At 45.7% G+C, this 13,728-nt stretch overlaps 1 protein-coding gene and 1 pseudogene across 1 annotated transcript in view; both read right to left on the minus strand.

The window, feature by feature from the left end:
* The window catches only part of Akain1 (A-kinase anchor inhibitor 1), a 54,795-nt gene that overhangs the window by 8,219 nt on the left and 32,848 nt on the right, over positions 1 to 13,728 (minus strand). The window lies entirely within an intron of this gene.
* Positions 9,395 to 10,321, minus strand: LOC101997799 (annotated as a pseudogene).

The following is a 13,728-nucleotide window of genomic DNA, read 5'->3' on the forward strand; positions in this document are numbered from 1 at the left end:
AGAGCTAGTTCCAGGACAGGCTCCAAAGCCACAGAGAAACCCTGTCTTGAAAAACCAATATATATATATATATATTGAAAAGAACAGACATGAACCCTGCCTTTTTTTTTCTCATATAATCTTACAGAAGAGTAGGAAGTAGGGTTTAAACTGAGTAACTGAACAGGTTTAGAATTTTTGAGCCGGGGCACACACTGTGACAGAGGAAAAACCACAAAGGTGACTGATCTAGTCCAGGGTAAGAGCAATAGCTTCCCAGACAAGAAGCCTCTGTGTTAACAAGGCTTCTGTGAAAGTGCAGCCACGAGAACAAGAAAGCAAGAAGAGGTGAGGCCAGGAGGTCAGAGTGGAAAGCCCCAGACGCGTGCAAAAGCGAGGCTCACCGAGACATGAGGAAACCTGCGTGTCTGGGAGGAGGAGACACGAGGTCCCACAGGAAAGGAGGCCAGCCCAGACGGTTCGGGCTATGGGAAGGACTCGAGCTGCCTTTGAGAGGCTTTTGTGGCAAAGAAACATGACCGTCAAATCTATACCACCACACATCATAGCTGGGGAAACCCAAGGAGATCTGAGTCGCTGGAAATCCGTAGGATCTGGACATCCAAGGCCTGGAGAGACGGATGGAATTTAGACTGCCAAGGAGAAAACAAACTGAGTCTTTCTTGGCCCCAGATGACAGGGTAGGCACGGGGCTCACTACTAGCGCCAAGGAAGGCTTTTAGCTTTAGAGCCGCTAAATGATTTCAGCGCATAATTTAATTTCTACAACATCATTGGGTTGCAGTGCCCTAGGGAAGCCATACAGAATAGTGCCAATATAACCTGGAAAGGAAACAGCAGTTTTAATCTAGGAATCGGATTTGATTATTTCGGGCACAAAAGACCGAGGTAATTGGAGAAAAATCAGTGGATGGAAGGGTCCAAGTTAGCAGCTACCAACATCAGTTATAAAGCAACCTACTCTGGAAAGTGCGGGAGCGTAGTTTCCAACCGTCTAGAAAAGCACTGTCCAGGAACAACCCAATAAATTCGTGCGCATTTGATTCCTGAGACACACAGCAACGGGTCTGAGCCACCCAGAACTTTGACTAATTCACAGTCTCCATAATTATTTCCGGGTAGATTTGATGTCTATATTAAATATAAATTTGGTGCACAGAGGATGTTTTGCGCAGTGAAACTGCTCCTATGTAATAATAGGCACTTGTCACGGTCTACTTGCCCAAACCCACAGGGGCTCGTGTGGGGAAAGAGCCTTAAGATGTCACAGACTTTAGATGTGTGATACCCACGGGTCACTGTGTGGAGTGGAGGGTGGTAACTGTGGGAAGTTGTGTATGAGCGGAGGTGAAGAGCGCATGGAAAACCCGTGTCTTTTTAATTCTGTTGTGAACCTGAAATTGGGCCAGAATAGTAAATTCTTTATTTTTGTTATTTCTTAATATGTTGATGGGGGACTCGTGTGTGGATGTTGTTTTTAGGTGGAGGTCAGAGGATAACCGTGGGTATCCGTCCTTTTCTTCCACCGTGTGAGGAAGGATTTTATTGTCCTCCCCTGCATTCCCCAGGCAAGTTGTCTGCCCTACTCCTCTTCCCTTCTAGAAATTTTATTTCTGTCTCCCATGTACACTTGGCGTCTAGGTGGATTCTAAGGGTCAAAACTCCAGTTGTCAAACCTGCGGAGCAAGTACTTAACCCATTCAACCATCTCCCCTGCCCTAAACACCAATGAATCCTTAGAAGAAAAGGGCACAACAAGCAAGGTTTGTTAAGGGGGGTAGGGAGGATCAGACTAGGGAAACACGGAATGGAGTTGAGGGTTTGAAGGGATGGGGAGAGTCAGCAAATTCTGCAGTGGTAGAAGTTGGAGCACAGCAAATGTTCATGAAAATCTTATGTTGGTGATGTTAAAATGTTGCATCTTTTCTGAGCACATGGAGAACAAGAAACTCAAGCAAAAGTGGGTCCACAGAGCCCCAAAGTTGGGTTCTGTTGAGTACAGGGCAGAATGGAGTTAGCAGAGATTTGGGTTCCTGCCTTTCACACCATCACTTCCAACCCCTACTTTCGGGTGGTCAACAGTTGGAGAATATTCCAGAGAAGGGCGCAGTTAGGAATGGCGAGCCACCAGAATAGGAAATCAAGAATCTGTACAGCAGTGGGGCTTGTGAACTTTGGGCAGAATAAACCTTCCCTCCCTTCTACTAGGCCAGAGTGCGTGACACTTCCAGGCTCGTCCCCAGGTAAGCGTCCTTGCGCAACACAGCCTCAAGCGAGGCCCCGCGGCCCGGCCCCAAAGGCACTCAATAGAGCGTGGCCCCATCGGGTGGAAGGGAAAAGCCAGCACCTAGTGGCCTTGCTCCAGTAGGATGGAAACCAGAGGGACCGAGCCTCCGCTCATGGAGCCTCTGCTGCGCCCTGCCGGTCACTCAGTGCTGCCGCAGCTTTGAAGACCCAGAGGTCGTAGGGGTGAGCTGAATGTCCTGACCCCTGGACTCGGGGAGACAGTGGTGTTGCGGTTTTATTTTATCAAACCACTTAAACTGCCTCAAGGACCGTGTTTGCCAGGTCACTTATTAAAAATGGACTTACAGTTCCTGTTTTGAGATCAGAAGCAATCCAGAGGCTTCTTGCCCTCAGATTTGAAAAAAAAAAATTTACTTGACCGCACTGCCAGACATCTTAAATAGTTAACAAAATACTCTGCTCTCCTAGGTAAAATTAGCCAGATACTGGCCCTCCTCACCTACCGGGATGGTGGGAAGAATCAATATGAGTATAAATAGCACGAAAGGTTTTAAATGAACCCTTAAAACCACCGCCTCGCGCTGCCCCTCCCTAGTAAGCGCTGAACCCTTAAAACCACCGCCTCGCGCTGCCCCTCCCTCGTAAGCGCTGTGGCAAAGCCGTAGTCACCGTCTTCAGCTAAAGAGAGATTCAAGTTCCCGGAAACAGCCATTGGAGAGTACAGTGTTAACCAAATCAGCTCTCACAAGTCTCTCGTGGTCGCTGGAGGAAGAAACCACATAGGAAGAAAGATAATAGAGGAAGGTGTATACTGAGCTATTTCCTTCTTTCCTGGAACAAAGAGGCTCCAGAAGTTTGGAAATAATCCTTTTGTAATGTCAAAGTATCTCGTGTGTTCTCCTTACACACCGATGAAAAGAGGCTATGAACTAGGTCATGTGTCCATGAATTTGGATAGTAATAACTCATATTCATTTTAAAATATTCAGGTGAGGCCAGGTGGTGGTGGCACACTCCTTTAATCCCAGGACTCGGGAGGCAGAGGCAGGTAGAACTCTGTGAGTTCGAGGGCAGTCTGGTCTGCAAGATCTAGTTCCAGGACAGTCTCTCCAAAGCTACAGAGAAACCCTGTCTTGAAATATATATATTCAGGTGAAACTACGTTTCATATATGGACATCCATAGCACAAACATGGAGTGGTGGTTTGAATGAGAACAGCCTCCCCAGGAGTATTTCTTAGGAGACTTGGGTCACAATTGGTGGACCGGCTTGGGAAGAATTAGGAGGTGTGGCCTTGTTGGAGGAGGTGTGTCTCTGGGGGTAGACAGGCTTCGAGGTCTCAAAGGTCCACACCACTCCCAGTTACCTCACTTTCTGCCTCCTGCCTGTGAATCAGAGTGTAAGTTCTCAGTTGCTACTCTAGCACCATGCCTGCCTACCACCGTCCTTCCTGTCAGGATGAGGATAGACTAAAATCCTGTGGAACCATGAGCCTGCAGATCAAATGCTTTCTCTCTTAAGTTGTCTTGGTTATGGTGTCTCTTCACAACAATAGAAATTAATTAAGACACACAGCATTCTGTCCCATAGACAGTGTGTGGGCTGACTTGTGCCCTGCCAATCCTGTCCCCTAGATAGTGCATGGCTTGCCTTTTGCCCTTTGTGGCTGGCATCTGAAGCAACCTTAAAAAGCAAAAAAAGAAAAAAAGTGAATTAATTCCTAATGGTGAATTTGCAAAACCCTTATGGGGTTGGGGACAGGGTCACAATCATAGGCGTCCACTAACTGGGTATCGTTTCCAGTCTCTCCCATACAGCTATGGCATGATAACTAAATGGCAGTTCTTTAATGTTTGTACATAGTAGATACCTTCAGGGGTGGCTAGGATTTCTCTCAATTTTAAAATTAAACTGTATGTATTTGTCTTGGGTTGGGGCATGCTCACGCATGTGTCACAGGACACACGTCAATATCACATACAACTGGTAGGAGTAATTTTTCTCCTTCCACTGTCTGGGTCTCAGGTCAAACTTGGGTCATCATATTTGGTAGCAAGCACCTCTACCCCAGACCATCTTGCAGGCCCAATTTCTTACGTGTTTTCAGTGTACTGTGAACTATGTTTAGCATATGAAAGATCTAATGGATATAAACATCAATCCCATTTTCAATTTCTTTCTCTTGTCTGGTTGCTCTTTATAAAACTTTTAGTGGTGTTAGTGAGAACACCATGAGTATTTTAATAGAAATGCTTTCAGGTTCCCCCATTCCTTAAAATGTGGCCTGTGGTTCGTCATCGGAAGCCTCCATTGTGTTGAGGTGTGATTGATTCTTTTATTCCTAGTTTGCTTGGTGCTTTTATTTTGAAAGGATGTTGAACTTTATAAAACACTTTTTACTGAATCTGTTGGATTGATCATGTGGTTTTGATCCCTCTTTCTGGTGTGATATATTGTGGTCATTAATTTGTGTATGTTGAAACACCCTTGCAGCCCACATGGTCACGGTGTGGTGGTTGGAGAAGGTATGGCTTCTATAGACTCATGTCTTTGAATGTGTAGCCCATCCAAGGGAGTGGCACTATTAGAATGTGTGACCTTGTTGGAGGAAGTGTGTCACTATGGGGGTAGGCTTTGATGTCTCCTATGTGTTCAAACTATGCCCAGTGGGACACAGTCTCCTTCTACTGCCTGCAGATCAAGATGTAGAACTCTCAGCTCCTTCTCCAGCACCATGTCTGCCTGCATGCCACCATGTCCTGCCATGATGATAATGGACTAAATCTCTGAAACTGTAAGCCAGCCCCAATCAAATGGTTTCCTTTATAAGAACTGCCATGGTCATGGTGTCTCTTCACAGCAATAAAAGCCTAACTAAGACATGTTATGACTAACTATGACATTTATGATGTGTTATTGAAATTGACTTGCTAGGGTTTTATTAAGAATATCTGCATCTCTGCTCCCATGGGCTTTTTGTTGCATCCTTGTTTGGTTTGGGCAAGAAGATGGCGCTTGCCTCATCTTCTTGAATTTGGCAAGTGTCCTTCCCTTTCAGACTTGTGGAGGAGCCGTGCAAGAACTGGCACTGGCTCTTCCTGGAAGCATCTTTGGGAACTAGAGGCACAGAGTATCAAGTCTGATCCTGACTAAAGTAGTGTGGTGGTGTCCTTTCCCTGTGGCTTTGCCTGGGGCTCTTGAGCTCTGCAATAAGAACTAAGAGCCCAGGGGCTTTCTCCTCTCCACAGGAAACAGACAACACACTGAAGTAGCCTCCCGCTCACTTCCTCATATCCCTTGTTCCAACTTAAGTGGCCATCTTGTCTTTGAACTTCCCTTAGCTCAGCCAAGAAGACCATTTGAAATCTCAGCACTCTGGAAGTGGATCTCTGTGAGTTCAAGGCCAGCCTGCTCTATGGAGCAAGCTCCAGGACGGACAGGCTCCAAAACTACAAGGAAACCCTGTCTTGAAAAAAAAAAAGAAAAAAAGAAAGAAAGAAAGAAAGAAAGGAAGAAAGAAAGAAAGAAAGAAAGAAAGAAAGAAAGAAAAGAAAAATGAATCATGTAAATCATACTCTGCTCAGGACTCTCACCAAATTTGAAATGCATGCTCAGTATCCTGATACAGAGTCCTGGCTTTCAGTGCCTGCTTGACGGCCTTGCCCTTACTCCCACCCCAGCTGATGTGGGTCTCCCTGTGATTTTCAAACTATAATACAGGACATCTGGTTCATAGTTTGTGACTGGCATGTGACCACCTACTGTGGGCCCAAGCCAGTTTCTTCCTTCCTATGAAAAGAGAAAACCCTCATCTGGCTGTAATTCATAGTGAATGTGGCCGCTCTCCTTAGCACAGTCAAACTCAAGTGCGACACCTCTGCCCTGTCTTGTTCTCTCCCCAACACCTTACGTTCCCAGGGGACAGTTAGTAAGTAAGCACTGCTAAGGGGATGACAATACCAGTAACTTTCCGTTTCTGCTCTGACTCCTCCTCTCTTGGCTCCCATTAATCTTCGTTCTTGCCCTCCTTGGCCCTTCTGTTGCTTGGCCACAGTGGACTAAAGAGCATGAAGAAAGGAAGGGCCTGAGAGATGATCTTTGAACACCAGCTCCAGCTCTCTGCAGGGAAACTGAAGGACACAAGCAGGAGTCAGGCTGTTAGAAACCTTCAGTTTCCCGGCCTCGGCCACACAGCTGATGTCTAGCTTCGAGATTTTTATACTAAGTTCCCATCTCGATGTAGCAGCTTCAGAATCCCCCCATCTCTGCCTCCTTTTGCATCTCAGTAAGCCTCTTACAGGGGCGGAAGGTTCTTGTTCTCTCCTCATGCAGGGCTGGAGGGTTCAAGCTCTCAGCTCACACAGGGGTGGAGGGTTCTTATTCTCTGCTCCGTCCACATGGACTTGGGTGCTCTTCAGAATAAGAACACACTGGCCCCTTTTAGTTGGTTCTAGGGAGCTTCCCAGTTGGTTTTGCTTTTATCGCCCAGCCACTTCCTATGAGCACACGCTCCAAGAGGTTATGAACTCCCAGAACCCTGAGCGTATTGGTCATGACTACTGAAGAGTCCAAGAATAAGAATATAGAAATGTAGATTTCAGAAATAATAATGTAGAAATAAAGAAATGCAAAGTTGTAAGCCTAGGAGAATGAGAGCAGCCTGTCTGCAGCTTTCTCAGCAACTTAAGGACTAACTATTAACAGTGGGTTACTTTGCTTCACAGATAGCTTTGTTTGCAAGGCAGAAGCAGCCCTCTGCAAACTGGGGGGTCAGCTTTTAAATAGCCCCCTGGCCACAGATGGCCAGCAACTGATGTGGGCTGAGTTAACTTTTAAATGATGGGATGTACCTGATGTTTTGGTTGTGCGTTTTCCCATACCCTTCCTCGCTATGTGAAACACTGTATCAGGGGAGATGCAGAGCTTTGGTAAACACCATCAGTGAGCACCAGGGGAAATCAATGGACTAAATACAAATACTAGTTTAACTAAAAAACTCTGTAAATGGAAATTGTAAAAAAAAAAAAAAAAGGCAATGCGTACCTGAGTTTTATCTCAAGATTGTAAAAATTCCTTTGTTCATACCTAATGCTTGTTGCTTTCTGCTATCGAAAAGGGGGAGTTCAAAAACCGTCCTTTGCCACGGCCTTGCAAGTCCATCCATCTCTGGCTGTGGGCTCAGCTAGCTGATAAGCTTTTTCTACCCCAGGGAGATTTATTTCTTTAATCTTTTATTTTTTTTCCTGGAATAAAGTTTGCTTCCGGTTTAATAAACTTTGGTGGTCTGTCCCTCATCTTTGCGTGACCCCTGTAAACCTAACAATGATCAAGTTTTGCCAACTTCTGAGGCCCTGTAACCATCAGCGTGGCCTGAGAAAACCCTCATCCAAGACCCCACCCATTCAAATCTCACTTCTGCAGCTACCCAGCTTTGACTGGGCACACGTCAACCTTCTCATCCTTTCACAGAACAAAGTGAAAACATCTGCCCCATCTTTCAAGCATGGAAGAGAAGACAGGTCACCATTGCTTCATCTAGAAACCGGACAAGGACATACAAAAGTCCTGCTCTGTTCACGAATTTCCCATGGGTGAAACTCTAGTATATGTGGCTTTTTCTTGTACCTTTATTTTTCTCCAAGCACGAGAAGCTTGACTCCTCTTGCTGTGTTGGGGTTAATTAGAAGAATAGAACAGCTGGCCTGAAGTTGAAAGGGAATCAAAGAGCAAGATCAGATGTTCTGTGTCTCCCCCCACCCCTTCAGTGGCATTTCAGAAAGGAAACGAAGTTGAAGAAAAAGAAACTGACTTTATCAGTGTTCGTTAGAGTTTTGCACCACACGCCTCATGCCTCATGTTTCACCCTGTGTTTGTTTGAGTTTTGAGTTGCCGGGAATAAAATACTCCAAGTTAAACGCACTGAGCTTTTTGTCTCAGAACTAGATACTTGGGAGGTGGGGAGAGGTAATATCTCAGAGCATGACAATTAGTTACCCCAAAATAACATTGCTCCCTCTATCTAGTTGTAATCGGAGGTAGTGCCCTGAATATTTCTAGCAAACACACAGAAGACAGAAACCAATTACACAAGACACAGTAACCAATGAAGCGCTTACGGTGTCAGCACGGTAAGAAGCTGGAGTTCCTGCTCTATCAGGGGGAAGATAGTCCACCGTGTTCACAATCTTCTCCTCATCTCAATTTTCCATAGAACAGGACGCCTCAACCACAAATCTCCCATCATGCATTGCTTGGTTGCTATCTTTAGCCACCATCAACGTAAGAACCAGCCTGCAGTACAAGCTTCCTGAGTGTCCCTACGCAGTTCTCACTAAGTAAGAAATCACCTGGATTTTCTCACAATCACTTCCTTGATTTTCTTTAATATTGTTCCAAAGAATTGCACTGTTGCTGACAGCCACAGTTTGATTGTCTTTGTTGGCATGTACTGTCTCAATCACAGATCAGATCCGCAGAGCAGATCACAGAGCTAACACAAGTTTTGGGGTAGGGTTGTGTACACCATTATTTTATTAAGATCTGTTTATTTTTATTTTATTTAATTATTTGTTTGTTTTTTGGAAAAGGATTTTAATCCGGATACGCCATGGTTAGCCTCCTCGGAAGAAAGCTAACAATATCACAGGCAGTGAATTTGGTTGGAGAAGGAAGACATGGAAAATCCTTGATTTCTTCAGCTTTCTTTAAAGCAAATTAAAAGGTAAATGTCTAGAATATATACACTTAAAATATATGGAACTATAACCCTTTAAGGAGAGCCAGATGTGGCAGAAGCCAGGTCTGAAGACCAATTGGAGGAAGCAGACCAGCGTGAGCCCCTTCCTGCTTGGGAAACCAGGGACGGGAAGGGTAGTGAAACCATTTAGGAATCAGCTTTGCCACTCAGCTGGCAGGCCTCAGTTGGGACCAAGGATAAGTCTGTCCCTAAACCCTGCCCTAGAGCTTGGAGCCTGGGATAGCACCCAGGCTCAAGATCTGTGTAGTTAAAACGTGGCACGGTTCCTACCACCCAGTCAGGCACCATAGTCCCTAGCTTCAGAAGGCGATCGTTTCTCTCCATCCAGGCTCTGAAGATTCAGGACCCTGAGTGTGTACCACAGTGGCCTCCAGTCCCTGGCCCTGCCGTCACCAGGCCGAACCCTCCAAGGCCTGCACCCAGAGAAAGGTGTGGGCCTTGCTCTCTTCCCATGAGAAGAGGGGTTTGTAGCCAAAATGGCGCTGTGACTTGTTGGTACTGACAGTAAAAGTGGTGTTGGCCACGGTCAGAGTGTAGGGATTTGGTGGGGGTGTGTACAGCCCCAGTGGGCGCAGCAGCCACTGAGGCAAGGCATTGAGGGTAGCCGGCGGCACCAGCAGCCAGTAGGGCAACAGTGAGTGGGTGCCTATCAGCAGAAGTCCACAGGGACCCAGAAACTCAGTGCTGAAGTCGGTTTATCATAGCAGAAGTACATCTGGCCACCCATGAGTGCTGCCCGCTGCTCCAGCTCTCGGGCCGCCAGCACATGCATTCCGTGCTCCACAGAAGCTGGGACGGCCTGTGGGTCGAAGGGTGCATGTCACCAGGGGTAGCCCTCCGTTGACCTTCCTTCCATTGGCCTCCAGGACCAGTTGCTCAGCAAGGGCTTTGCTGAAAGGGTAGGGGTGCCTGTGAACTGCCTCATATGTGGTATCTTCATTGCCCCGTAGAAGGGGTGGCCCTTGATATTAGGTCCCACAGTGTCCATGCTGCTTGTGTAGACTAAGAACTGAGTTCCAGTCTGTATCCAAGCCTCAAATACATTCTGTGTGCCCTGCACGTTCACTTCGTTAGACTGGCCTTCTCAAACACATTCACCAGCCCAGCTGTGTGGAAGACCACATGAGATCCAGCCACGGCAGCTGCCACCTCGTGGGCCTGAGTCCAGCCCGGAACTGAGGTGCAGATCAAAGACACACAGCTCTCAGAGCCTGGGTTCCCGCTTCTACAGCATTCAAACAATATGATCCCCCCAGGAAGCCACAGCCACCTGTGACCAGGTAGACCAGCGTGGGCACCTGTGCAGATTCTGCCATGCCCAGCTACAGCAAGTCCAAAGTAGTTCAAACTGGCCACTGAGAGAGGTTGTGGCCTGGGCTGGTGGGAGAGCTAACTGCACACGAGCTTCCTTCCTTCCACGTGCTCCTCCTGTTTATTTTTATTTTATGTGTAGAGTGCTTTGCTTCCCTGTGTATGCATATCATGTGTATGCTTATCATGTGCATGCTTGGTGCCCACCGAGGCCAGAAGAGGGTGTCCAATCCTGGAACTGGAGTTACAGATGGTTGTGAGCTACTGTCTGAGCGCTGGGAACTGAACCAGGGTCCTCTGCCTGTAACATGAGGGCCTGCTTGTTGGGGTTTCTGTCCTCCCACCAGGTCCCACAGCCATTTGGCCCCAAAGAAAGTCACACAGAGATTCTATATTAATGATAAACGATTGGACCATTAGCTCAGGCTTCTTATTAGCTCTTGTAGCTTATATTAACCCATTATTCTTATCTATGTTAGCCACATGGCTCAGTACCTTTTTCAGCGGTGTAGACCACATCCTGCTTCTTCAGTTGGCTGGGCAGGACTGCAAGAAAGCTTCCTTCTTCCCAGAAAACTCCTGTTCTTATTGCCCCACCTCTACTTCCTGTCTGGTTGACGGCCTATACTTCCTGCCTGGCCAATCAATTGACAGAATATAGAACTGTCCCGCACCATCGGCCAGAGCGGCAGTGCTCTGAAGTGCTGAATCCTCCTCTCAGTCCCAGTGCCCTCTTATTGGATGACTAGCTTTATACTCACAGAGGATGCCTTGTGTAATTAATGGAGACAACCAAGCAGATGATTCAAGACCCAAAAATGCAAGGTTTGCCTTTTGCATCTAAGCAGCTAATTTCCAAATGTGCGCTGTACTTTGAGACTCGGTAACCAAAAATCAACCTTTGCAAACGTGAAACGCTGAAGACTCTATCTGCATCTCTCCGGGCCTCAAGCCAGGGTGTCACTTTGAGGTTTGCCTGCTTTACTCATAGTTAAATTTGTCGAAGCACTTGGTTTGTGAACAACAGTTGTTTTGGGAAGGAACTGTCACTACTTCTATGATAGTTTTCTGATAGTTTTTTTTAATCCCTGGCAAAAATAAATCACGTGAAAAATATTCAAATTGATTTTGTGGTGAAGCCAACGGCCAGAAATACCTTTGTGTGCCCATCCCCCGCAGGAGACCCGGTCCTTCATTTTATCAGCCTTCCTTTCCCTGTTAGTATCCTCTGTCCCCTAGGCAGTTTTACTTTTGTGTTATCTACCTATCTGTCTGTCTGTCTGTCTGTCTATCTATCTATCTACACATACACGTGTGTGTGTCTGTGTGTGTGTGTATGTGTACACTCTAAAATCTAGGATCCACAGATGAGAGAAAAATATGATACTTGTCTTTCTAAAATTAGTTTAACCATTTTCGTACTCCTAAAGAGCCATTTTAATTCATTACTATTACCTCTAATCAAATATTACAAGAAGTTGTTAGACGGCTGCCAACAAGACAATGTCTTTAACCTACAGAGAATTCAGAGCACGGATATGGAAGAAAGTTTTCAGCAATTAGTCGGGGAGTCAAAAGATACTACTGGGAGAAAGGAATCATGAGAAGGGGAAGACAAGGTTATGAGAGGAATATTCTCACCATACAATACAAATATGAAAGGGTATAAAAGAAAACAGACATTTTAAAGACCAATTCCACAAAGCCTTACTTTCCCAGGAGAGTAAACCTGTATAAAACAAGCAGAAACCAGAGTTCATTAAATTCTATAAAAGTAGGAAAACGAGAGGACCCGCCTCCCAATACCGTGAATCAGGAACAGGTGACTCAAGACAGAGACTTCCAGAGGAGGAGAAGGACATGCTGGCAGACAGCACGATCAATACGAGCGTTCAGAGGCTGAACAATATGACTCAAAGTCTCTGGGATCCATCTGGGAAAGTTACTTGGATCACATAATGTACCGGACAGTTTATTTTTAAAATCCATTAGTACAACAATTATGCCTTTTTAGAAGGCTGAGGAAAGGGTACGATGCCAACATTAGATGAGCAAAAAGGCCAGTTCATACGTGAGGATGTGTGATAAGACCCGTATATACATGAGGACGTGTGAGAGACAAGTGCATATGTTAGGACGTGTAATAAGACCAGTACATACGTGAAGATGTGTAATAAGACCAGTACATACATGAGGACATGTGATAAGACCAGTACATATGTTAGGAGGATGTGTGCTAAGCCAACAAGACGCTGTTTGTGAACTAGACACTCTACCCATGTGCAGAAAATCTGGAGTAAGATGAACAAATCCATGATTTGAAAACTTCCTATCTGAAGACAAAATGTACAGAGAAGTGAATTTATGTGCAAGCATGCTCTCTCAGGCTGTAGGTAATTGGGTGTGCGCGAGATGAAAATCCGTGAGAAGCATACTTACGAGGGCCTGTGCTTGTCACGAAGTTCTCTTCCGTTAGCAGGCCAGGAGTCAACCAAATAGAAGAGGGAGCATCTGATTTCTCAGGATTTGGGGTACGGTTAACACAATTTCGGGACATGCGTGTGTTATAAATATATGGTAGTTTTGCATTTAAACGTATCATTTTCATGCAAAAAAATCCTTGAAGGAAAACAAGTAGAAGTATGATAATTTATTCATTATAACTCAGCTGTTTTCTAGAGGGTTCAGGACAAGGCCATGCCTATAATTAAAATAGAACAGAAGTTCGAGTCCCCTCAGTGACTTGAGATATCCTCAGTTTAGCCCTCAGTTGTCATGGAGAACCCCTGGTTGAAGGGATTTAACCAGTTTAGCCCTGGTTGAAGGGATTTAGCTTAGCAAACATTTGAAGGTTACGGCACCTGCCTTATAACCAATCCATGGTAGGAGACCTAACAACAGTTGCACCACCCAAGTGTAACATAAAAACCAATCAAAGCAGAGCAGACCCCGTGGAGCCCAGGGGAAGACGGCAGGACAGAAGCTGCCTCCTGTGGCCAGTGGAGCAGCATCAACAACAGTCCCTGCACCTAGAGTAAAATCCAGCAAGGGACAAACAGAAAGTATTGATAATCTCAGTTGATGGAGAAAAGGCCTGGACAAAGTTTGCCATCCCTGTATGAGATAAGCTTTAAGAAAAGTAGGAAGAAACTAAACAAATCTCAATATAGCAAAGGCCAGACCAAACAAATCAAGAACAGCATCCGAACTCTGAATGAAGACAAGGCACCCACTCTTTTATCCGTGCTCAGTGCAGCTCTGGACTTAACTAGAGCTGTAAAACAGGAGAAAGAACGGAAAGGAAGACAAAAAGGAGAGGAAGAAGTCAAAGTATCCGTGTTTGCTGGAAACATGATCTGATATTTCAAAGACCTTCAGGCCTCCACCAGCAAATCTTTTTTTTTTTTTTTTT

This window comes from Microtus ochrogaster, unplaced genomic scaffold (assembly GCF_000317375.1).
Source record: "Microtus ochrogaster isolate Prairie Vole_2 unplaced genomic scaffold, MicOch1.0 UNK20, whole genome shotgun sequence".
NCBI lineage: Eukaryota > Metazoa > Chordata > Mammalia > Rodentia > Cricetidae > Microtus > Microtus ochrogaster.